This window comes from Schistocerca serialis, chromosome 3, assembly GCF_023864345.2.
Source record: "Schistocerca serialis cubense isolate TAMUIC-IGC-003099 chromosome 3, iqSchSeri2.2, whole genome shotgun sequence".
Classification (NCBI taxonomy): domain Eukaryota; kingdom Metazoa; phylum Arthropoda; class Insecta; order Orthoptera; family Acrididae; genus Schistocerca; species Schistocerca serialis.
This window is the reverse complement of record NC_064640.1, coordinates 955,076,548-955,104,463: the sequence shown is the minus strand read 5'-3', so window position 1 is coordinate 955,104,463 and position 27,916 is coordinate 955,076,548.

Genomic DNA, 27,916 nt, shown 5'->3' with positions numbered 1-27,916 from the left:
CAACAGCAATTTTGACACAAAGAATGTGAATGGTTTCCATCGTTAACGTGTGAGACCTGATTTCGAAAATAAAATTAGTTTTTGCCCATCAGGCTCAGGTTTCTTATGACATGCTACCCTCTATCTGCCGATAGTCTTGAACGATGCACTTAGAATATGCTTCTGTAGCTTACTATAATTATTCAGCATATTTAATTGTTGAAACAATAAATTATTGCATGCTATTCTCATGCCTGATCGTCAGTTCAAAAATCCACATCCAGAAACTGATGGATATTTAGCAATATTGCTGATGCATCATGTTGGAACATGTATAATTGCGTTATGCTACGTTAGTTCCCATTTCGGTCTCAATATTAAGACTTTTGACAAAAATTAATGGAAGACGGGGTGTTGTAAGACACGTTACTCTCACGCCACACGACCTTTGCGATTCCCACGATTTCGAGAAAACCAACAATTCACGCAACAAATTATTACGTCTGTTTTGTAAAAATAGAATTCTCACGGAAACAAAACAAACCTGCGCGATTTCTTATTCCCTAGCTGCAATAACACCTGTTCGCCGTAACTGGAAACAAATTTCTCTTTGATGTGGGCCATTTTCTGCGGCCTGTTACCCTACAGCGCCAGTGTGGGCAATACTTGAACTTTCGAGTCCGCAGCTCGTGGTCGTGCGGTAGCGTTCTCGCTTCCCGCGCCCAGGTTCCCGGGTTCGATTCCCGGCGCGGTCAGGGATTTTCTCTGCCTCGTGATGACTAGGTGTTGTGTGATGTCCTTAGGTTGGTTAGGTTTAAGTAGTTTTAAGTTCTAGGGGACTGATGACCATAGATGTTAAGTCCCATAGTGCTCAGAGCCTTTTGAACCAAATTTCGAGAAAAACAACGACGAATGAATTCGGTTGGGGCACGGGTCAGTGCACACAGTGTTTCTTCAGTCTGATGAGTTAACATTTCTGTAGATAACACTAGAATTAGGTTGCATATGTTTGTTCATACAAACGTAGACACGGAAATGTTATACCTGGGATTTTGAAGAGTCTACTCGTAGTTTTCTGAGACACTGAAATATCCTGTCAGTGTCTTCCAAACCGAATCTCACAGAGACAACTGTGAATACAAACCGCGATTCAATTAGAAGTTGTTACCTCAGTGTTTCTTTTCCTTGTCAGATTTACAGACTTCATTCATTCTAAAATTCTAAGTTTTAAAATGTATAGATCGTTTAAAAGCAATGAAAGGATTATACAACGCAGGAAAACAAAACACATTAACGCGATCAAAAAGTTTCCGTTCGAAGGCCGTACAGTCCAGAATCGGTACGCCAATCAGGAAAACTCGCCGTGACAACTGAGGCACTCTTTCCACCGTCGCACCGGGTTGAAGATGCCGGTTTGGTAAAACACAGTGTCCTGCTGCTCGTAACTGCCTGCTGCATATCATCGTCCGACAGGAATCGTCGGCCCTTCAAGGCGTTTTCTAAGGGATCGAAAGCGAGATAATCTCATGGGAAGAGATCACGACTATAGGACGGGTGCTAGAATGTCTCCCACTTGAGTTGGCGTAAGTTCTGCGTTACGACATTTACAGTAATGGGACGTACGTTATCATGAAGCAGCATCAGCCCTTGTCGCAGCTGGCTTTAGACAGACATGCTGCCCCATACACATGCTTCATTCACCTACGGATGTCCACCGGTGTTTGTCGTTCCACAGGCAAGAAAAGAATAACTGCACAATGGTCCTGTTTGGACGCATTCAGTCAATAACGTCGCCATAGCTCACGTTTCCGCATCTACCGCACGCACGTCGGAAAGACGCGAATGCCACTCTAATCCCTTACCTACACGTTGGTGCTTATAAATCCGCATCGGAATCGCGCTACGTTGCAGCAACGTCCTCAAACCGAAACTCTTTGATCGTCCCTCACAGTATCGGGTAATGAACGAAAAGAGGTAAGTCGAATACAAATTGTGTTTCTCATAGTTCTCTTTTCCCATATGACGTAATGGAAAATGCGTTAGGAATCTTCCACACTCGTGTTGAATTACAGTATGATTCCGAACATCACGTTCAGTCACGAACTATTGCGTTGCTCGTGAAATATTACATTTCATCTCCATTGGAAATTAAATCATAAGACGCGAAAAGTGATATCGCAGAAGCAAGAGAGAAACGAAAAATTGTTTTCTGGATGGCTGACATATCAAACTCAGAATTATATGGCACGTAGAAAGTAAACCTATTTAAAACTTCTTGTTTGCAGAGCTATTTCCTAAGCGGAGAAGGGTGTAGTAGAATGAAGACCTCCCTTAGATCCCTCATAAATGAACAACGATAACTTTAATGAGTTCCAAAGAAGATAAGATATTTGCGACGACAGATAATAAAACGAGGAGAGATGAGACGCTTGGAATTTATCCTCGGAGGTGCCGCCAGAGCCCCGCTTTTCAGAGAAATCTTTCTTAAAACACAGTGCCACTGTTTGCCACGCTGCAGATCTTTGCTAGAGGAAGTTTCATGTATTGTCATCGTACACGAGTACGACATGAAAACAGCAACAACAACGGTGCATGTGGCTTTCATATAGGTCATGCGAAGAGGTTACGTCACAATTCTAGCAAATGTCGGGAGTTTCAAAACAGCGTAAACTCCACTGCAGAGTGAAAATTTCATTCTGATATGTCTGTAAAAACTGTAACAAGTTTGGAACTGTGGTCAATACGAAACACGACTAAGATGTTTGAGACAAGACATTGCAAAAGAGCTATGCGTTGTAATAAACTTTGTCACATTCAAAGTTTCATGGTCCGCTACTTAGATTTTGGACAGCAAGTTTTTCTAATGAGGAGAATAGAAACAAAATTTCCTGTAATATGCCTAACTATCGTTAATTTGTTGCGTTAGCCTCGTATAGTCTCTCCGTGCACAGCTTTCAACAAATATAATACGAGCGAGAACGATTTACGAAAACACGGGAAAATAACAACTACTTCTAATAATGTTAAACGGATGAATTAATATCCAATATACATAAAGGTAGGCGGTACGTTAGATTCGAAGCACGAAAAGAATAAAAAAAGAAAGAAACATGCAATATAATCAGCACAAAGTTGTTCTGCGTTTAATTTTTCGAAATATTCGGTGCTCATTCGCCTGTTTCCAATAATACCTAACAAACAACTGAAGAAACTTGTTTTCAGTATATTTAGTTTACGTCACTTGACGATTAAAAAAAAAAACAGAGATTTATGAATGTCATGTGTAAATGACTAAGGGCCATTAACATCCCAATCTTATTCGGCGTTTTCGCAACTGCGTTTCCACTGAAAAAGGATAATTACGTTTGCTGTGATCCTCATCACAAAACGAACAATCAGTTGTTAATGGTAAAAGAAAAAATATCTAGATCATAACAGAATTCGCATGAGCATGATATGGACAAAACAATTAAGAAATTATGAACAGCAAATCCATGAGTACGAAATAAATCCCCGCGTGCTTCTTATTTACATCACAAAGTCAAACTCTCTGCTTGTTGTAGAATATAAATGCTGTGGATCATGTGGAAACATACGACTTTAAGAGACCTCTATGATATCGGAAAATGCTGAAGAAAATTAATTATACAGTGAAATAGCTTTTAAAAAGGTTATCTCCTTTATATAATGAAAATGGAAGTCAAAGCGTGTCTCACATTAAATGATTAAGGAAATGGGGGTTGGAAGCAGATGCAGGATTTCAGTAGTACTTTCGTCAGGAAAATCCCCGGAGATGTTTTGCCATAGTCTTCCTCTGACCTGTTACGAAGTGAAGTGTTAGTTCTGTATCTTAATAATTTTGGTTGACAAGTATTTGTGCAGTGTAGTATTGTGTTGTGTTGTTGCGGCTGAGAGGAAGAATGGTGGGGGGCGGGGAACAACAGTTAAGAACAGATATTAAATGCTTGTACCTGATCCAAGTACAGTAAAACCCTATTAAGTGATGTGTTCTGGGGGTGTAACAGGGTGGTGGTCTTGTGTAGAAACACGAGGGAAGGTAGGATGCCAGATTGTAGCCATCATGCACTCCCTCCTGTGTAGGTCTGAAAACTGAAGAGCGAGCAGGTGGGTCCCCATTCCCCCTATCCCCCCCCCCCTTTCGTATTACAAGAAGTAACTAGAGGGTGTCTCCCAAAGTTCCCCCATCGTACTTCAGCTCATCTTACGAATCGCTTGAAACACAGTGTTCAGGCACGCCCAGGGGTGCTTATTTTTCACCAAGTGCTTCAACTATACATGGAATAGGAAAAAGGAGTTACTATTAATGCTAAAGCAACAAACGCATATGGACAGATTCTATGTAAATCTCCGCACACTGCTCTACACCACTAGAGGGGATATTAATTTTTAGCCATAACGTAGGGCAGCTGTAGCGTTCTTCCGGGAAACGCAACTTCTCCCACCACAAGCGCTGCTGGCTATTCATTTTTCAGGGAGAGTACACCACCCCAGCCTCTGCTGTCCAGTTGTGTTACGTGAGTAAACTTAATTACATTAAGGCATGTCACTTGATGTCTAGGGTGTTGGGTATTTGTTAAAAACACATTAAATTTAATATTACGCGATTTTCGTCATTCGGAGCATCAGCAGAGACAACATCCAGGAAGATACGTAAGTATTCTCATTTTTCCATATTTTCCACAAATTTACGTATTTTTCAATATTTTTATAATTTTCCCCATATATTCCATAAATTTATGTGTTTTCCCACAATTTTACATATTTTATCCAAGTATGTGAATTTCGTCCCCCAACTCTCATCATCGCACCACCTCCCGTCACACTGCAACTTCACATCAACGTCGCGTCAACGTCAACGTCACGTTATGTCGACATCACGATGCCCTCAGCCAATCACAACGCAGCAGCATGTGCCCAAAAGTATCCTATTTATTTATCATTGCTAAGCCACTACATTGCTAGCGTGTGTGTGACGTCATAGTATATGTGTTACAATCGAACACGTTCCTCTATTGGTAGAAATAATGAAATCACGACGTATTTTGCAAAATTATTTATGTCATAGCAAACTCTGTAAGCACTGCAGTTTCACCGATTTCCAACCAAAGATACTGTATGTATAAGAAATGCCACACTGCGATAGACAGACTAGCTAAGCCATCACCACATTACTAGATTATGTGATATCATACACTCATGCTCATAAATTAAGGATACATGGTGAAACAACGCTCTGGTGGGCGGTTTGCGGGTTTAAATCACCTCGGGGTATGACCATGCGGTGCATTTGACATGCGGTCGAGGCACAGTGGCGCTGGTAGCAGTCCACAAACGCAGAGGTGTGTTGGTGCATGTCAGAGTACGGTGCAGCGAGTAAGTGTGCAGACGTTTTCAGACGTTCTAATGGTGACTGTGTGTTGAAAATGGCTCAAAGAACCCATATTGATGACACTATGAGGGGTAGAATATTAGGGCGACTGGAGGCTGGTGAAACACAGCAGGTCGTAGCGAGGGCCCTCCGTGTGCCACAAAGTGTGATCTCAAGTTTATGGCATCGATTCCAGCAGACAGGGAACGTGTCCAGGCGCTACAGTACGGGACGTCCACAGTGTACGACACCACAAGAAGACTATTATCTCACCATCAGTGCCCGCAGACGGCCACGGAGAACTGCAGGTACCCTTGCTCGGGACCTTACCGCAGCCACTGCAACAGTTTTCTCCAGACACACAGTCTACAGACGACTCAACAGACATGGTTTATTGGCCCGGAGACCTGCAAGGTGCATTGCACTGACCCCTGGTCACAGGAGAGCCCATAAAACCTGGTGTCAAGACCACAGAACATGATAATTGGAACAGTGGTCCCAGGTTATGTTCACGGACGAGTCCAGGTATAGTCTGAACAGTGATTCTCGTCGGGTTTTCATCTGGCGTGAACCAGGAACCAGGTACCAACCTCTTAATGTTCTTGAAAGGGACCTGAATGGAGGTCGTGGGTTAATGGTGCGGGGTAGGATTGTGATTGGTGCACGTACACCCCTGCATGTCGGTGAAAAAGGAGCGGTAACAGGTCACGTGTATCGGGACGTCATTTTGCACCAGTATGTCTGCGTTTTCCGGGGTGCAGTGGGTCCCACATTCCTCCTGATGGATAGTAAAGCACGGCCCCACCGAGCTGCCATCGTGGAGGAGTACCTTGAAACAGAAGATATCAGGCGAATGGAGTGGCGTGCCTGTTCTCCAGACCTAAGCCCCATCGAGCACGTCTGGGATGCTCTCGGTCGACGTACTGCTGCACGTCTTGAAACACCTAGGACACTTCAGGAGCTCCGACAGGCACTGGTGCAAGAATGGGAGGCTATACCCCATAAGCTGCTCGACCACCTGATGCAGAGTATGCCAACCCGTTGTGCGGCCTGTGTACGTGCACATGGTGATCGTATCCCATTCTGACGTCGGGGTACATGCGCAGGAAACAGTGGCGTTTTGTAGCACATCTGTTTCGGGACGGTTTTCTCAACTTATCACCTATACAGTGGACTTCCGATCAGTGTCTTGTGTGTTCCGTATGTGCCTATGCTATTAGCGCCAGTTTTGTGTAGTGCCACGTTGTGTGGCACCACATTCTGCAATTATCCTTAATTTATGAGTATGAGTGTAGTTTATGCGCTGAAACGAGTCCGTTGTTGGAAATAATGTCGTCACAGTAAATTTACGAAGTCATATCAAAATTCTCAGTTTTGCAGATTTCCAACCGAAGATACTTTTTGTGCAAAACAATGAGCACAGCATTACAAGATACGCACCTAGAGAGCTAATCAGCATCTCCAACCACCCCGGCGAAAAGGAAGTTGCCTGCAGTGTAGAGCACACTTCGAACACCGATTCTTGGAGAATGGCCGTGAACTCACTGCTCCAACTCAGCAATAGCTGAGAAATTTGCATCATTTTAAGAGTAATCGTCTCCGAGGCGAAAGGCCAAGTTGCTGGCGTAACTGACACTGTTGTTTTATCAAGCATTCAGCGAGGGGCGTCCCACCCACAGTAATAACGGCAAACAGGTCCTACCGCATTGGTGTAAATATGTGGGATGCATTGCAAGTAAGCGTCATCCCCTCCCTCCTTTCTCTCTCTGGACCAATCAGAATCAAGCTCCCCAACCACCCTACTTTCAAAACTCGCACATATGCATGCGTGACGTTAGTGTCGGTCAGTCAGAGCAGAATAAAAAATCCATGTAACACCAAATAAACTTTTGCAACACTAGTGTACGATTTCGCTATAAGCCTCGTATATAGATACGGAAATATACCGAAGTTTATACACACGTCACCACCACCCAAATGAGACTGATCACTGGTCACAGTGCAGCAAAAAGTAAACTATTTCTACTTACCAAGTCATCGACTCCTAGAGGACACGACACCTCTGCTGCTACCCGGCCATAGAGACGTACAGCGCACACGCGCCGTCTGTCGATTGTCAGTCAGCGTAATTCCAAAGACGCATGCGCACGAAAATACGGAACTGAACAATTACGGACAAGGATCTGTGCGTCTCTACCGATTCAGCCTCCAGCGCTCAAAATCGGCGCCTGGCGCCTCTGCCGCTGCGAGAAACCAGTCAGCCGGCTCTGGGATTACTGGCGAGGCTCCGACCGCCCAACGCCACTCCCAACTCGAGTTTGTGCAGCCACTAACCCGACTGAGTACCACCGTGCGTATAACGCCCAGCTCACTGCCTCCAAGTAACCGCGGAAAATCCACGTACGCATCAGAGGTTCCACGCGCTGTGTGTGTTGCTAGCGATAACGGCCGAATTCCTTCCCCCTGCTCACCTCCACCGCTCAGTGACCATTAAACGAAAACAGGAGCTAAGTATTGCTCACGCATTGGCGGCATCTCTAATCGCAGGAGGCTCGATAAGGCGGGTAGAGTGTCACCTGCCAAAGACCTGTGGCAGTCAGCGGACAAACATACAGAACGCACAAAGCCGTAAAACGTTCTAAATATTTTTTTTTTTATTACACATCTCTCTAAATACCGAGATTATCACCAGTAATGACATACTAGTAATGGTAGTAGAGTATTCCCATACATCAGAAATTTATTAAATCGACTGTACTACGAAAAAACTGTGTCAGATATTAGCGATGACAAATATGCAGCAAGTTGGATCATGCTGACAGCTCGACCACTGCGGCATCAGCCGCGTTTCCTTCAGCCACCACAGCGGCACGAGGACGCTGCCACGAACGACTACGCCGCTGCCAATGAGACGCAAGCAGCCCCTCTCCGGAGCTCCAGCGGGGGCTGTACTTAAGTTGGAACATTCATCTTCTCACCCTATTTTGTGTGTTTGCCTGTTGAATAATACTTACAGACTTTCATAGTTGCCGGGGGCTCGTGATCTTTTGGATAGTTATTGTATTAAAAACTGACTGGTTTGTATATCTGCAGTACCTGTATATGTTACAACAGTCAAAGCTACTGTTAGCAACTGACACTGCACTACAGTAGATGTAGAATAAATTATTATCTGAATTCTCTGTTCATAAACAACATCTGTTCCTGGCTCATGTAATCATTAAAGAGCTACACAGCGAACAACGGAGTTAAAACAACCACCACAGTGGGTTCATTATATATGCGTCTTGTTCACACATGAAGCGTGAAAGTACGTTCGATGTATCAGAAGACAGGTGCTTCCTACGAAGAAGTAACAAACGAAGACCAAAATAAAAAAGATATAATGAAGCAGTTCGGAGTGCGGGAGTAAACGGTATTTTTTTTTTTTAATTCTAAATGCTGTGATGTTCTCTGTTCTCTCCGTACACATGCAAGTTGCAAGTCATACGTATATGAAATCATAAAAATACTTGCATGCAGTGTAAATCGATACATACAGTTCACAAACAGGTAACGGTGCTGCCACAGATGAAAATACTAGAAGTTTCATCACATAGGATAAAAGGGCTCTGTGCGCAACATGGATAGCATACATTTTATTTACGTGACCTAGATTAGCTCTTAATACTGTTGTTGTTGTTGTCGTCGTCGTCGGCGTGGTCTCAGTCCAGAGACTGGTTTGATGCAGCTCTCCATGCTACTCTATCATGTGCAAGCTTCTTCATCTGGCCGGCCGCGGTGGTCTAGCGGTTCTAGGCGCTCAGTCCGGAACCGCGCGACTGCTACGGTCGCAGGTTCGAATCCTGCCTCGGGCATGGATGTGTGTGATGTCCTTAGGTTAGTTAGTTTTAAGTAGTTCTAAGTTCTAGGGGACTGATGACCACAGCAGTTAAGTCCCATAGTGCTCAGAGCCATTTGATTTGAACTTCTTCATCTCCAAGTAACTACTACAGCCTACATCCTTCTGAATCTGCTCAGTGTATTAATCTCTTGGTCTCCCTCTACGATTTTTACCCTCCAAGCTTCCCTCCAATACTAAATTTGTGATCCCTTGATGCCTCAGAACATGTCCTAAAAACCGATTCCATCTTCTACTCAAATTGTAGCACAAATTGCTCTTCTTCCCAATTCTGTTCCGTACCTCCTCATTAGTTACGTGATCTACCCATATAATCTTCAGCATTCTTCTGTAGCACCACATTTCGAAAGCTTCTATTCTCTTCTTGTCTAAACTATTTATCGCCCATGATTCTCTACTATAGATGGCTACACTCCATACAAATACTTTCAGAAAAAACTTCCTGACACATAAATTTATACCCGATGATAACAAATTTCTCGTGTTCAGAAACGCTTTCCTTGCCATTCCCAGTCTACATTTTATATACTCTCTACTTCGACCACCATCAGTTATTTTGCTTCCCAACTAGCAGAACTCCTTTACTACTTTAAGTGTCTCATTTCTTAATGTAATTCCCTCAGGATCACCTGATTTAATTTCACTACGTTCCATTATCCTCGTTTTGCTTTTGTTGATATTCTTCTTATATCCTCCTTTCAAGACACTGTCCATTCCGTTCAACTGCTCTTCAAGGTCCTTTGCTGTCTCCGACAGAATTACGTCATCGGTGAACCTCAAAGTTTTTATTTTTTCTCCATGGATTTTAATACCTACTCCAAATTTTTCTTTTGCTTCCTTTACTGCTTGCTCAATATACAGATTGAATAACATCGGGGAGAGGCTACAACCCTGTCTCACTCCCTTCCCAACCGCTGTTTCCCCTTTCATGCCACTCGACTCTTGTAACTGCCATCTGGTTTCTGTACAAATTGTAAATAGCCTTTCGCTCCCTGTATTTTACCACTGCTACCTTCAGAATTTGAAAGAGAGTATTCCAGCCAACATTGCCAAAAGCTTTCTCTAAGTCTACAAAGGTTTGCCTTTCTTCAGTCTACCTTCTTAGATAATTCGTAGGGTCAGTATTGCCTCACATGTTCCAACATTTCTACGGAATCCAAACTGATCTTGCCCGGGATCGGCTTCTACCAGTTTTTCCATTCGTCTGTACAGAATTCATGTTAGTATTTTGCAGCCGTGACTTATTAAACTGATAGTTCGGTAATCTTCACACCCGTCAACACTTGCTTTCTTTGGGATTGTAATTAATACATTCTTCTTGAAGTCTGAGGGTATTTCACCTATGTCATACATCTTGCTCACCAGATGGTAGAGTTTTGCCAGGGCTGGCTCTCCCAAGGCTATCAGCAGTTCTAATGGAATGTTGCCTACTCCCGCGACCTTGTTTTGACTTATGTCTTTCAGTGCTCTGTCAAATCCTTCAAGCACTCTCATATCACGCATTTCATCTTCCATTTCCATAATATCGCCCTCCTTCCAGCTTTATGCTTTCCCTTCTTTGTTTGGAACTGGTTTTCCATCTGAGCTCTTGATATTCACGAAAGTGGTTCTCTTTCCTCCAAAGTCTCTAGAATTTTCCTGTAGACAGTATCTATATTACCCTTAGTGATACATGCCTCTACATCCTTACATTTGTCCTGTAGCCATCCCTGATTAGCCATTTTGCGCTTCCTGGCGATCTCATTTTTGATGACGTTTGTATTCCTTTTTGCCTGCTTCATTTACTGCATTTTTATATTTTCTCCTTTCATCAATTAAATTCAATATCTCTTCTGCTACCCAAGGATTTCTACTAGCCCTCGTCTTTTTACCTATTTGATCTCTCAAAGCTACCCATTCTTCTTCTACTGTAGTTCTTTCCCCTGTTCTTGTCAATCGTTCCCTAATGCTCTCTCTGAAACTCTCTACAACCTCTGGTTCTTTTGGTTTATCCAGGTCCTAGCTCCTTAAATTTTCTCCTTTTTGCAGTTTCTTCCGTTTTAATCTACAGTTCATAACCAATAGGTTGTGGTCAGAGTCCACATCTGCTCCTGGAGATGTCTTACAATTTAAAACCTGGTTCCTAAATCTCTGCCGCGCGGGATAGCCGTGTGGTCTCAGGCTGCTTGTCGAGGCCCGCGCGGTCTAAGGCGGCTTGTCACGGCCCGAGCGGCTCCCCCTGTCGGAGGTTCGAGTCCTCCCTCGGGCATGGGTGTGTGTCTTGTCCTCAGTGTTAAGTTAGATTAAGTAGTGCGTAAGCTTAGGGACTGATGACCTTAGCAGTTTGGTCCCGTAAGACCTTACCACAAATTTCCAAAAATGTCCTAAATCTCTGTCTTACCATACACGTATTTTTATTCCGGCTGGAAGTACAGGCAGATCTCGCCCAAAAGTCATTGTTCTTGCAGGACTGTATTTGTTGCTAAACTTTCCCCAATATGCCCAGTATGGCTCAGGTGTAGGGAGGAATATAGCGGTTTCGTGGCATTGCAGCACTCCTGCCTAGTTTCGATGGAAACTCCAGACTAACTTAACCAAATCGATGGACACAGAAGGATTGGTAGCGACCTCTGATTTTTTTCGTAGTTACTAAAGTGTCTTCTAGCAGCTACACACTCGCTAATAATAATGCAATTATTTATATCGTGTCTTGATAGGTAACATGGTTTTTTACTTTGCCTGGGAACTCTGACTGACTGAGAATGACACCACTCATGCATAAGCACTAGTTTTCAAAGCAGAATGGATGGGGAGCTTGATTCTGAAAATGCAGGAAGGCATGCAATGCGGCCCATATTTTCCACCGACGTGTTGAGACCAGCTTGCTATTATCACCATGGGCGGGACGCCGCTCGCTGAATGCCTCTTATACGAGTAGTGTCTTTTGCGCCAGAAACTAGGTCAGTCGCCTCGGAGACGATTACACTTAAAATAACGCAAATTTCCCGGTCATTGATGAGTCGCAGGAGTATGTTCACGGCCATACCTCAAGCACCAGTGTTCGAAGTGTGCTCTATCCTGCAGGCGACTTACTTTTCGCTGGGGGGGGGGGGGGGGGGGGGGGAGAGGGCGGTTGGAGATACTGGTCGTTTCTGTGGGTGCGTATTTTTTAGTGCTGTGCTAATTCTCATAGACATAAACTGTCTTTAGTTGGAAATCAGTATTTGCTATGTCATCATAAATTTACCGAGATGTAATTATTTTCAACAACACGCTTGTTTATATATATATATATAAACTATGGCATCACACAATCTAATAATGTAGTGGTGGCTTAGCAAGGGTTTAGCTATCATTGTGACATTTTTTATACATACAGTATCTTTGGTTGGAAATCGGTAAAACTGCAGTGCTTATAGAACTTGCTGTGCCATTAATAATTTTGCAAAATATGTCATGGTGTCATTATTTCTACCAATAGGGGAACATGTTCGTTTCTAATACATACATTATGACGTTACACACACGTTAGCAATATAGTGGCTTAGCAATGATGAATAATTTGTATATTTTTAGGGGCACGCTGCTGCACTGCGATTGGCTGAGAGCATCATGACGTCGACGTGACGTCCTTATCAGTGAAACTGAGATAAGATCGTTATCTGATCCACAGCATAAACTGGTAACCCACTGCTGTTAAGTGAGCTTTTATGTAAAATACGTTCTGTAAACGATGGCTTGAGAAGTGTTTAATTTGCAAGTGTGATATTGTGGTTTATCTATGTAATTTTGGTAGGAACGGGTTTGGATTGGTAAGTGTGATACCTTCCTGTTGTATGTCATTGACAGTGTCTTTTAGAGCCGTAAAAACATGCTATACTCACTTGGTTGTGAATTAATGAATGACCAGACAGTTACTCCATTTTTCTCAGCATTAACTAGCTACTGTTAGACTGCATGTATCTCTTCCATTCAGAAATTGCTGGCATTCGTTGAGTGGGTTGCACTGAGGGGACCCACTTACCATAAATTCATAGTACATTTTGCAAGGTGGATGTAAACAGAGTGGGGCTGCCTAAAACAGTAATCTGCTGCAATGCATTCCTTGACTTGCATTAAAATATCTGAAGTTCCACAACGCCCATGTAACCTGCTTTTGTTGCAGAGAGGGCCAATTTAAGCTTCTGGGCATCTTCAGACTTTGGAAGAGATGGTGCTGGGGTGATACATTTGATACCCTTTATGCTGCGAAAAGTGGTAAAGCCATTGGTATTGGATACAATTAAATCGACGTTGTCGAATACATGCTGGCACCATGTTACACTCGAGGCATGTTGTTCAGTGTGGTAGACAGTTGACACCTCCAGCTGTTCGGCTTTTGTACACAATAGTTTACTTATCCACTGCAAATAGGTATCCACTTAATAAACTCAAAATAACTCCACTATATAAACACGAGTTCAGTGAAGTTATTTTGTCTACTGTCATAAGAGATCTCTGTACACCATGTAGTGTTAACGTACTTTTTGTGGTAAATAAATACCCCCTAGGTATGTCTGTATACTGCATCGCCGGTGATTCACAAGGCGCACTGCGGAAAGGTTGGTATAACTTTATGAAACGTCCTGCAGTGACATGGTGTTGTAAAGTGAGTGGGAAATCGCCGGCACGGTCTTCCGTTTGCAGGCCTGTGAAGGAGAGAACCGCATGCCCACAATCTGGCGACATACCTTCCCTCACGTTTCTAACCTAACCCCCAATTTATACCTTAACACGATTCTACTGCACTTCGATGTGGTACATACATTTAATACTTGTTCTTAACCTACTTCAATGAACAATAAACATTAATTTCACAACAATAAAAACATTATATTTAAAAATCCGCAATTTTTCCGTCCTCTGCAACACGGACACTATTAATCCTAGAGAAAAATGAATCGGACTTTTGTGTAGGAAATTTAATGTAGTGTCATTATGCATTTGGAAACATTTTCGCTAAAAGAGAAACATCATAACCTTTCAACACCCTCACACTCAGACACAACCGGCCAGGATTTTAGTATGTTGTTCATGGCACTCCCTCCAAACAATGTACAAATATTTGCGTGTATATGAATTTTTCCCGCAGTGTTTTTTCGATGGCTGGACTACGACACTGTGACCACCGATGCAGCGAACATTAGCAACTTCACCTACGGCAGTGGTCAGCAACCTGTGGCTCGCGAGCCACATCCGGCTCAGTGCGGTTCTCCCACAAAATACTACGCGTGGGACGCACGCATAGTACGACTGAAACTTCGTGGCCCGTGCACGGAAGTCAATTTTCGGCCCGGGTGAGTCTATTTATTTCATGGTAAACGTTGCATCTCATCTACCCTAGCTTAATAGTACATTACAGGGGAAAGGAAACACTATTTTGTAGATGTTAGTACGGTACTTATTTCATTCATAATAAATTGTATCTTTCTGCTCAACATTTTGAAAGAGGAAGCTTGATTAACATTCCAAGCCTGCTGAGACATTTTCCCAGAAAATTATTCTGATACTGACATTTGCTATTTCAAAACATTACTTAAATATGAGAGAAGGTTTTCTCAACAGCTTTCAGCGAGACGATATTGGACTTTGTTAAAAAAAGTTCTTAGTGCTAGTGTAACAATTAAAGTTTTCTCCTTTTAATATCGACATTGCAACTTTGAAAAGCATTTGTTGGATTTAAAAAAAGAAGAAATCTGAACGTCTCATAAATAGTGGGGGAAAACAAAGGTGAACTTGGTTCACACCACAAGTGGTCGGCTTTTAAAAACCTGGAGGTCGGTAGTCGGGAAGGCGAATGGTCGACTTGGGTTTATTGGGAGAATTCTAGAAAGTTTTTCTCATCTATAAAGGAGACCGCGTACAGAACACAAGTGCTACTCATTCTTGTGGACACCTCGAGCGATTGGGATCCCCACGAGGTTGTACGCAAGCAGTTCATAAGCAAGCTGCTAGATTTGTTGCCGGCAGGTTTCATCAGCACACGAGTATTACGTAGTCAGTTCGTGAATTCAAATGTGTATCTCAGCAGGGAAGATTACGTTCTTTTCGTGAAACAGCATAAAGAAAATTTAGAGAACAAGCATTTTTCGCTCATTGTAGAACGATTCCACTGCCGCCCAGGTACATTTCGAGTAAGGACCACGAAGGTAACATAAGAGAAATTTGGGCTCATATGGAGGCATACAGACAACCGCTCCTCTCGCGAGTGGAAAAGGGAAGTGAGTAACGATAGTAGTGGTGCTCTGCATCTTACGGTGGTTTGCGGAATATGTACAAAGATGATACGTTGATTTTTAACATCTGGAACACTATTTGTGACTCTTATAATAAACTGAAAAAACTGGCGTTTGCTGTTCTTTCCTTATTCTGGTCTACATATTTATGTAACAATCCTTTTCTAGGATAAACCTTACCAAGAGATAACTGAGAAGTCGTCTTATTGATAAGAACCTGGAGTCGTGCCTAAAATTAAAAATACAAACTTGACTTAGCTACACTTTCATAGGCGATACAAGGCTATTGTTCACATTAACGTTTGTCAGTATTGTCACGATTTCATTTTATGGATACCTTATAATTTATTTTTTTCAATAAATAACATCGTTATTAAGTTTACCTCAAGTTTTAGTTTAGTTAAACGAGGACTTGAAAACTTAAGTACAGTTTATTTAGTTAATTTCAGGGCGTGGTGTGGACTGAATGAAGATAGTGTCGAGTACTGAGAAAGACGTTCTCTGAGATGGTTCGAACACGGTGAGGATGGACGAGAGGAGATAGACAAAACAAGTACACAAGACGAGTGTGGATGGGAAAGTTGGAAGGGGTCGACCTCGGCGAAAGTACCTTAATCACACTCAGAGCGTTTTCAGCAAAGGCCATCTCAGGAATATCCTCATTAAATTAATAACCGTGTACGTACATAAGTTTATAAAATCTGGGTCTCGAAAGAAATTTCAGTTGTTGCATTGCTTTTCGGCTCTGTTGATGAATGAGTTTGCCGGCCGTTGCTCGATGAGATTAGGTACTTAATTAGTAAATCCAATTATCCGGTACTCATTGCTGAAATTAGCTGCGTGCTGACATAAATGTTTCGTATTATTTATCGGAAACTTGTTAAGCAGGGCCGCGCTACAAACCCCGATGATGTCACGCTATTTATAGTTATCTGAAATTTAACTCAACTACAGCCAGTGTGTGAGGAGTCGGCTCCTCGCGGAAAAGCATACACGTCATATAATACTTACACTTTCAGAAAAGCTTGATATATGAGAGACGTACAACATTGTCATATATTACTAAAGAAGAGTAATTCATCCACGAAGGACGTTGGCTGTACATAACAATCGTCCGACTGCCTTTCAGGTATTGTTGTTCAACGTAGAACTCTCAAGAAATTGCGTAAACAGAAGAAATGGAAAAAGGTGAAGAAAGGGCTCCGCAGTTTGGCAACGATTTGTTTCGTTAGCTGGAAAGTTTCACAAATATTCAGCAATTTGCAACGGGAATGACGTATTGTGTCTTGTGAAGACTCGCTCTTAAAATTCCGAGAGTGTTCGTTCCAAGACTACTCTCGTTCATTCTACCGGTATGATTATTATGAGACAGAAAGTAAAATGTTTCGAAAGTTGGGACTGTATGGGGAGGTTCATGCCGCGCAACGTCCGTGAATCGTATAGGAACGGGTACCACTATATACACCGTACAGTGGTTTGCGAAGTGCTGATGAAAGTGCAGACTATTGCAGAAGGAAATACGTAATTTACGTTTGCATAATTTTCTTTATTCGTTCATAACGGCACGTTTCCTTCAAAAGAACGAATCTTCTGTCTTTGTGTAACTGTTTTGTGTGGATGATTATTATGAATATATGACCGAATGTTTGTATTGCTGATACTGATGGAAGAAGAAAGAAGGGTGGTGCCTAGTGCCAGTACATACACCATGTGATCAAAAGTATCCGGACACCCACAGAAACATACGTTTTTCATATTAGGTGCAATCTGCTGCCACCTATTACCAGGTACTCCATATCAGCGACATCAGTAGTCATCAGACATCGTGAGAGAGCAGGATGGCGCGCTCCGCGGAACTCACTGACTTCGGACGTGGTCAGGTGATTGGGTGTCACTTTTGTCATACGACTGTATGCGAGATTTCCACATTCCTAAACGTCCCTAAGTGCACTGTTCCCGATGTGATAGTAAAGTGGAAACGTGAAGGGACACGTACAGCACAAAAGCGTACAGGCCGACCTCGTCTGTTGACTGACCGAGACCGCCGAAAGTTGAAGAGGGTCGTAATATGCAGTAGGCAGACATCTATCCAGATCATCACACAGGAACTTTGACTCTGCATCAGGATCCACTGCAAGTACTATGACAGTTAGGCGGGAGGTGAGAAATCTTGGATTTCACGGTCGAGCGGTTGCTCATAAGCCATACATCACGCTGGTAAATGCCAAACGACGCCTCACTTGGTGTAAGGAGCGTAAACATTGGACGACTGAACAGTGGAAAAACGTTGTGTGGAGTGACGAATCACGGTACACAATGTGGCGATACGATGGCAGGATGTGGGTATGGCGAATGCCCGGTGAACGTCATCTGCCAACATGTGTAGTTCGGAGGCGGTGGTGTTACGGTGTGGTCGTGTTTTTCATGGAGGGGGTTGCAACCCTTGCTGTTTTGCGTGGCACTATCACAGCACAAGCCTACATTGATGTTTTAAGCACCTTCTTGCTTCCCACTGTTGAAGAGCAATTCGGTGATGGCGATTGTATCTTTCAACACGATAAAGCATCTGTTCATAACGCACGGCCTGTGGCGGAGTGGTTACACGACAATAACATCTCTTTAATGCACTGGCCTGCACAGAGTCCTGACCTGAATCCTATGGAACACCTTTGGGATGTTTTGGAACGCCAACCTCGTGCCAGGCCTCACTGACTGACATCGATACCTCTCCTCAGTGCAGCACTCCGAGAAGAATGGGCTGCTATTCCCCAAGAAACCTTCCAGCACCTGATTGAACGTATGCCTGCGAGAGTGGAAGCTATCATCAAGGCTAATGGTGGGCCAACACCATATTGAATTCCATCATTACCGATGGAGGGCGCCACGAACTAGAAAGTCATTTTCAGCCAGGGGTCCGGAACTTTTGATCATATAGTGTAGCAACTCCTCTCTAGCCGGCAACGAGCGGCGGTTCTTAACGCTTCCATCCGAGAGACGAGTCACCATTACCAATCTCACGTGAGACGCTATGGCGACACTGACGCACAGTCTGTCGATTAGGGCTCATCTGCTCCTCGAGTTATGGATAAATACTTGTCCCGATATATTGTACCAGCATCAGTATTCAAACCGGCTATCTCCACGTCGTCTGACATACACCAGCGATGTTGGGTGCTGCAACTCCACTCATACAGTTACTCCAGACCGTCTGTTTTGGCGCGCGTTTTCTAAATTTGCCTCTGATGAGCAGGGACGGATGGTCATTCTCTGCACCACAACTCACGAGGGTTAGGACGACATTTATCGGCATCGCAGCGAAAAATTGAGTCTTGAAGGTCAAAAATATTTATTTTTCGACGTAGCCCCTTTTTAGGTGTATTAATAAAAGTGGCATATGTTTATCGTTAAACAATAGCAATAGTAATGTCAGTAAGATAGCGCGCTACCATACCGTGAAAATTATTATCTATATAAATAAATATGAGTGTTTCTTGGTATGTTTGTACTCTATGCGTTACTAAACCATTCATCCGTTGTGATGAAATTTTGGTGAGTTCTTCTCTGTACGTCCGCTAAGGTTCCTACCCCCATCCCCGCCCCCACCGCAAAAAAAAGTGCGATAGGAGATACGACGTCGTAAACAGCGCGTATACCCATATTTATGCATCTGCCTGACAGAAGTAGCGGCTCTGGTCACGACGGCCGGGACAGCGGTGTGCTGACCATGTGCCCCTCAAAATCCGCATCCAGTGACGCCCATCGGCTGAGGATGACACGGCGGCCGGTCGTTACCGTTGGGCCCTCCGAGGCCTGTGCGGACGGAAGGAGAGGGTGACTTCCTTTCATCCAACTTGATAATGCAGTGGTCGTAAACTGCGGCCCGCGACCCGAATTGACGGTTCGTGCGTCTCGCGGTTCTCAGCCCTATAAAATAATAGTTTGCTCTAGAAATGTCAACTAACATTAAGACCTTCTTAAAAGTGTAGTTTTCCTGCTTAGTACCAAACAAAAATATTTCGAGCCGGTCCTGTTTTAAATTTTTTCAATTTAAAGTGCCGTTGGTGAATTCGGCTTTGAGCTAAGTAAAGTTGGCAGCTTACCTTGGGAGCAGAGGGGGGAATAGTGCGACCACAGCCGGGTTAGAAGCTCTGAAGGGGGAATCTTTTACTGTTTGTCTGCTACTCAGTGGTGGACTAAGGGAGTGGGAGGGCGGGCGGTGGCGGCCAACCCCACGTCTCTGCTCCTGACGAGCCTCAATATTTGGAGGCCCCGAGGACCAAACCATTTTTAATCAGACCCCAAACAAGGCAAAAAAAAAAAATAAATTAAAATGGCTCTGAGTACTATGGGACTTAACATCTGAGGTCATCAGTCCCCTAGAACTTAGAACTACTTAAACCTTACCAACCTAAAGACATCACACACATCCATGCCCGAGGCAGGATTCGAACCTGCGACCGTAGCCGTCGCGCGGTTCCGGAATGGCCAAAACTCGGCCAAAATATGTTTAGTAAATAAGAGGCAGTTTGCAGTCACAGGCCCCGTCCACATGCAATATATAGACATAGGTACCCACTTACATGCGCTGATGGGAAATAATCTAAACACCAAAAAATAATTAACGTAGAGTAAAGAAATTTCGGGAATACAATTTGTGTAGATCACGTAGCCCCCGCGGTACAGAGGTAGCGTCTTTGATTAGTAATCAAAACGTCCTTGGTGCTGGGTTCTAGGCCGGCCGGAGTGGCCGTGCGGTTCTAGGCGCTACGGTCTGGAGCCGAGCGATCGCTACGGTCGCAGGTTCGAATCCTGCCTCGGGCATGGATGTGTGTGATGTCCTTAGGTTAGTTAGGCTTAATTAGTTCTAAGTTCTAGGCGACTGATGACCTCAGAAGTTGTCGCATAGTGCTCACAGCCATTTGAGCCATTTTTATTGCTGGGTTCGAAATCTAGCCACAGGTTAAATTTTGAATAAAAATCATCACCAATGGCGGCCGGAGACTTCCGGCATAAGAAGTCACCCTCATTGTGCCTACGGACGTCAGTCAAGTGAAACTGAAAGAAGACAAGTATTTCTGATCAGATGAGGGCAATATCAACAGCAGCAGAAAATGGTATAACGGGAGTACAATTCGTTATGAATAGGAAGGTAGGACAGAAACTGTGAACAGCTCAGTGATACGGTTTTTCTCATCACAATCGACAGCAAACCAACACCGACAACAATAGTTCAAGTATACACGCCGACGTCGCAAACCGAAGATGAAGATAAGGAGAAAATACATGAGGATATTGAACGGGTAGTTCAGTACGTAAAGGGAGATGAAAACCTAATACATATGGGGGATTGGAATATGGTTCTAGGGTAAGGATTACAGGAAAAGAAAAGTTTACGGTACTAGGAATGAGAGACGAGAAAAACTAATTGAGTTCTGCAATAAATTTCAGCTAGTAATAGCGAATACCCTTTTCAAGAATCACAAGAGAGGAGGTATACTTGGAAAAGGCCGGGAGATTGGTTGGTTTAAAGGAGGAGGAGGAGGGGGGGGGGGGGAAGAGATCAAACTGCCAGATCATCCGTCCCTTGTTCCCGGTAAAATAATTACACAAGGGAAAGAAGAAAAGAAAGGAGACGTACAGCACAATAACAGGAGCATGGAAGAACCAGAGAACGACAGAAGGACATCCAACACTACTATGGACAAAACAGGAAAAGAAAACCACAGAGAGAAGCAACAGAGAGGTAGAACGGATAAAACAAGAGGCCGACCAGGAGAATAAAAAGGAAAAGCCAGCCACTCTGCGACACATTAAAACATCCACTGGAGAACACAAAGGGACAAAGGGCATGCACGAAAACTTACATAGAATGATAAAACCAACCGTCGCGTATAAAAAGTAAAACTAAATTAGCCGATGAAGCATTGTCAGCTAAAATTAATGGCAACGAGTCCGGTAACTGAAGAGTCCGTCGCAGGGCAGCCAAAGAAGGATAGCTCACCAAGATATGGGCTACTGTCAGCCGGGCGCCACACTGACACTGAGGTGGGTCATAACGGCGCAGGAGGTAGCCGTGTGTCATCCAAGCGTGGCGAATGCAGAGCCGACAGAGAGGCCCGCATGGAGGACTGCCACACATTCGTAGTCACCTTAATGGCACGCAGTTTGTTGTGCGTGTTGAGGTTATGCCACTTCGTCTCCCAAAGCCGCAAAACCTTGCGGCGTAGTACTGCACGCAGGTCAGTTACAGAGAAACCGATCTCTATAAGCGGTTTCAGTAGCCTGTTTGGCCAGGCTGCCGGCAAGTTCGTTGCCTGGGATTCCGACGTGACCTGGGGTCCAGACAAATACCACTGAACGACCGGACCGTTCCAGGGCATAGATGGACTCCTGGATGGTCGCTACCAAAGGATGACGAGGGTAGCACTGGTCGATGGCTTGTAGGCTGCTCAAGGAGTCAGTACACAGAAGAAACGACTCCCCAGGGCATGAAAGGACGTGCTCAAGAGCACGAGATATAGCTACCACCTTGGCAGTGAAAACACTGCACCCATCGGGCAAGGAATACTGTTCAGTATGTCCTCCATGGACATACGCGAAGCCGACGTGTTCATCAGCCATCGAGCCGTCGGTGTAAACCACTTCATAGCCTCGGTACATGTCAAGAATCGAGAGGAAGTGGCAGCGGAGAGCTGCGGTGTTAACTGAGTCCTTAGGGCCATGTAAAAGGCCGCGCTCTAGGTGTACACCATGGAGGTGTACGAGAATGGACCTCAAGTATAGGTGGTAAAGGCAAGGACTCCAGTTCGGAAAGAAGGGATAGGACACGAACCGCAATTGGAGGCCCTGACCTGGGTCACCGATGCAGGGGATGAATAACTGTGGGTGGGAAAGGGAGATGGTAATTCGGATGCGCAGGAGAACTACGAACGTGTGCAATTTAAGTGGCCAGCAGTTGTGCACGTCGGATCTGCAATGGAGGGACTCTGGCCTCCACCAGGACGTTGGTCGCCGAACTCGTCCTAAAAGCTCCTGTCGTTAGGCGAACGCCACAGTGGTGCACTGGGTCGAGTAAACGCTACGCTGAGGGCGCCGCCGAGCCATAAACTAGACTCCCATAGTCAAGGCGGGATTGAACAAGGGCTCTGTAGAGATGCAGCAGCTTAGAGCGATCTGCACCCTAGATGGTGTTGCTCAGGCAGCGGAGGGCATTGAGGTGCCGTCAGCACTTCCGCTTAAGCTGACGAAGGTGAGGAAGCCAAGTAAACCGGGCGTCGAAAACCAGTTCAAAAATGGTTCAAATGGATATCTCCAATACAGTGAGTGGATCGTCATCAAGGTAAAGTTCTGGTTCCGGATGAACGGTACGACGACGACAGAAGTGCGTGACACACGACTTTGCGGCCAAAAACTGGAAACCGTGGGCTAGAGCCCATGACTGCGCCTTGTGGATGGCTCCCAGTAGGCACCGCTCAGTAACACCAGTACTGGTAGAGCAGTACGAAATGCAGAAGTCGTCTGCACACAGAGAGGTGCCCCTACCATCAAGGGGGCAGGTGTAGCCTTCCGGCTCTGAGAGGTGCCTGGGGTTGGCGGAGATGTAGCGGCGGCGTAAGACGATGTCATTTCTACAGGATGTAGGCGTTCAAATTTCCTCTTAGTCTCAGTGTAGGTCAGAATGTCCAGGGTCTTCTACTCCATGATTTTCCTTTCTTTCTGGAGCAGGCGAGCAAGGTGAATGGTGCTCTCTGCAGTTGACAGAGAGCATTGGGATGTGATGGGCGTCGGCAATCTCGACATGTGACGCTGGAAGTACAGTGGGAAGACATATGGGCAAACTTCCAGCATTTAAAGCACCACATTGCGGGAGGGATATAGGGCTTTACATTACAGCGGTAGACCATCACCTTGACCTTCTCGGGTAATGTATCACCCTCGAAGGCCAAGATGAAGGCACCAGTGGCAACATGATTATCCGTCGGACCCCGGTGGACACGCCAAACGAAATGTACATCTTGCTCCTCTAAATTGGCGCGCAGCTCATCGTCAGACTGCAAAAGAAGGTCCCTGTGAAATATGATACCCAGGACCATATTTAAGCTCTTATGGGGCGTGACGGCTCCAGAAACATCCCCAAGCTTGTCACAAGTGAGTAACGCCCGTGACTGAGCAGAGGATGCTGTTTTGATCAAGACTGACCCAGATCTCATTTTGGACAAGCCCTCCACCTCCCCAAACTTGTCCTCTAAATGCTCAACAAAACATTGAGGCTTTATCCTCATGAAAGATTCCCCAGCAGCTCTCGAACATACAAGATACTGGGGCGAATAAGATCCGCTGCCATCCTTAGCGTGACGTTCCTCCCATGGTGTGGCCAGACAGGGGAACGATTTGGGGTCACACTTCTGTGCGTTGAATTGGGCCCGTGAACACTTAGAGACTGCTGGTGTTTAACTACCAGCAAGAGATAATGTACTACGCTTCATCGAGTGTCACCTGCCCTGATGCCACCCACTCCGACCAGGGGCCCTCCTCACGAGCGCCACCCAGCCGCAGCAAAGGCCACCTAGCAGGATGGCCATTGCCAGGAGTCCCGATGCCCCATGGTGACGGGTATCTACTCGTCAGCATACGTGGGGAGTTAATGGCGCAGGCATCAGCAGAGCGATCCCTGTGTGGTCAGGGGGCAACAACCAACAGGGTACATGGCGGCCACACCACAACGGACTGGCTACCTTGCTGGACATCAGGTGCAATCAAGCAAACAAGTCCATTATTTATCGTCAGCGTAGAAAACGATACTGCACAGTTGATGGATAAATACGCACCCAGGAGGGTGACCTAGCCCAACCGTTGGAGAATGAGCAGAAGTGCAGATTCACGTCAATAGGGATGCGATAGGTCTCAGCACATGATGGACATGATGCACCATGTCCAGTTGGCTCGCTCTTCGGGAAAATTTTGAAAAATGGAGGTCAAACCCTACAGAGGGCCATCACATAAAGGCCGAAACGTGTGAGACTCGTTTCAGTCGCCTCTTACGACAGGCAGGAATACCTCGGGACTATTCTAACCCCCAGATCCGCAGGGGGGAAAGGCCGAGAGATACTGGAAGGTTTCAGTTAAATTACATCAAGGTCAGGCAGAGATCCAGAAATCAGGTACTGGATTGTAAGGCATACCCAGGAGCGGATATTGACTCAGATCACAATTTAGTAGTGATGCAGAGTAGGCTGAAGATTAAGAGACTAGTCAGGAAGAACCAAATGGGATACAGAAGTAATAAGGAATGAACAGATACGCCTGATGTTCTCCGAGGCTATAGATACCACTGATAAGGAATAGCTCAGTAAGCAGTTCATTTGATGAGGAATGGACATCTCTAAAAAGGGCAATCACAGAAGATGGAAAGAAAAACTTAGGTACAAAGAAACCATGGGTAACAAGACATCCTGCAGTTGATGGATGAAATAAGGAAGTACAAAAAATTTCGAGGAAATTCGGTAATATAGAAATACAAGTCACTTACGAATGAAATAATTGAGAAGCGCGGAGAAGCTAAGGCAAAATGGCTGCATGAAGAATGTGAAGAAATCGAAAAAGAAATTATTGAGAGAAGGACTGACTCGGCATATAGAAAAGTCAAAACAACCTTCAGTCAAATTTAAAGGAAGGTTGGTAACAATAAGGGTGCAACAGGAATTCCATTATTAAATGCAGTGGAGAGAGCGAATAGGTGGAAAGAGTAAACTGAAGACCTCTGTGATGAGGAAGACTTGTCCGATGACGTGATAGAAGAAGAAACACGATTCGATAGGGAAGAGATAGGTGATCCAATATTAGAATCAGAATTTAAAAGAGCTTTGGAGGACTTAGGATCGAATAAGGCAGAAGGGATTGATAACATTCCACCAGAATTTCTAAAATAATTTCGAGAAGTGACAGCAGAACGACTATTCACGTTGGTGTGTAGAATATATAAGCCTGGCGAAATACCCTCCGACTTTCGAAAAAACATCATCCACACAATTCCGAAGCCTGCAAGAGCCAAGTGCGAAAATTATCGCACGATCAGCTTAACAGCTCATGCATCCAAGTTGCTAACAAGAATAATATACAGAAGAATGGAAAAGAAAATTGAGGTTGTGATAGATGACGATCTGTTTGGCTTTACGAAAGACGAGGAACGAAGTACTAGGATTAAAAATGTTAGAAGACAGGAATGCAGTCTTTCGCCCCCACTGTTCAACCTATACATCAAAGACGCAATTCCGGAAATAAAAGCAAGGTTCAAAGGTGGAACTAAAGTTCAAGGTGAATGGATATAATTGATAATATTCACTGATGACATTGCTATCCTTAGTGAAAGTAAAGAATTACAGGATCTGGTAAATGGAATGAATAGTCTAATGAGCACAGAATATGGATTGGGAGTAAATGGAAGAAAGACGAAAGTAATGAGAAGTAGCAGAAATGAGAACAGCGAGAAATTTAACATCAGGATTAGTGATCACGAAGTACGTGAAGGTAAGGAATTTTGCTACCTGGGGAACAAAATAGCCCATGACGAACGGAGCATGGACATAAAAAGCAGTCTAGCATTGGAAAAAAGGGCATTCTTGGCCAAGAGATGTCTACTACTATCAAACATAGGCTTTAATTTGAGGAATAAATTTCTGAGAATGTACGTTTGGAGCATAGCACTGTATGGTAGTGAAACATGGACTTTCGGAAAACCGGAAAGAAAGAGAATCGAAGCATTTGAGGTGTGGTGCTACAGAAGAATGTTAAAAATTAGCTGCACTGATACGGTAAGGAATGAGGAAGTTTTCCGAAGAATCGGCGAAGAAGGAAATATATTAAGACATCACTTCCTTGATACTAGAGGGAGCTGTAAACAGAGAGAGGAAAACAGAGATTAGAATACATCCGACAAATAATTGAGGACGTACGTTGCAGGTACTACTGCGAGATGAAGAGGTTGTCAAAGGAGAGGAATTTGCGGCTAGCTGCATCAAACCAGTGAGAAGGCTGATGACGAAAACAAAGAAGGAAAAACAAGGTAACATCATATTAAAGTAATGAACATTGTAAGGTACAGGATAATGTAAGAGAGAGAAGCCATTGCAAATGTGAAATAATGGTACACAAATACCCGATGTAACCGACAGAAAATTCAATGGAAGCACACACACGTGCATGCAGGGTGTTTTACATGTCCCGGTGTGAGTTTGTGGGACGGAGTTCTATGCCCGTTGCACTAGGTCGGTCAATACAGGGGCAGTTAATGTTGTTTGTGGATGACGCTGTAGTTATCGTCCGATGATGTCTCATCTATGCTCTACTAGAGATATATCTGGTGATCGGGCAGTCCCAGAAAACATGTCGACACTCTGGAGAGCATGTTAGGTTAAAACAACGGTATGTGGGCGGGCGTTATCCTGTTGGAAAACACCCCCTAGAATGCTGTTCATAAATGGCAACACAACAAGTCGAATCACCATATGCAAATACAAATTTACAGTCAGGGTGCACGGGATAAACACGAGAGCGCTCCTGCCGTCATACGATAACGCACCCAGACCATAAATGCAGGTCTAAGTCCAGTGTGTCTAGCACACAGACAGGTTGGTTGCAGGCCATCAACTGGTCTCGTTCGAACCAGTATAGGACCATCTCTGCCACTGAAGCAGAACCAGAGTTCATCAAAAAACACGACAGACCTCCACCTGCCCTCCAATGAGCTCTTGCTTCACACCGCTGCAGTCGCAAATGGTGGTGGTTCGAGGTCAGTGGAATGCACGCTACAAGGCGTCTGGTTCGCAGCTGTCCTTGAAGTAACCAATTTGCAACGGTTCGTTGTGTCACTGCGGTGCCAACTGCGGGTCAGATTGCTGCTACAGATGCAGTATGATGTCCGAGAGCCATACGCCCAACACGATACGATCGTCTTCCCTCTCTGTAGTGCCACGTGGCCGTCCGGAGCCCGGTCTCCTTGCGGCCATACATTCTCGTGACCACCGCTGCCAGCAATCGTGTACAGTGGCTACATTCCTGCCAAGTTTTCCCGTAATGTTGCAGAAGGAACATCCAACTCCTTGTAGTCCTATTAAACGACCTCGCTCAAATTCAGTGAGATGTTGATAATAGAGTCTTGGTAGTCTTGAAGACATTCTTGACTAACTACAACTCACCACGTCCAATCTCAAAGGTAACTAAAGTTCACACTACCTTTACATCCTGCATTTGTATCTAACCTGATTTGCATCTTCGTAGGGGCGCTACTGGCGCCAGTCTTAGGCGACTGGTGCGAAATTTAAATAAACGTCATCTTGCAGATGTAGAAACACGCCTACCAACTTTCGTGAATATTGCACAATTGCCGGCCGGGGT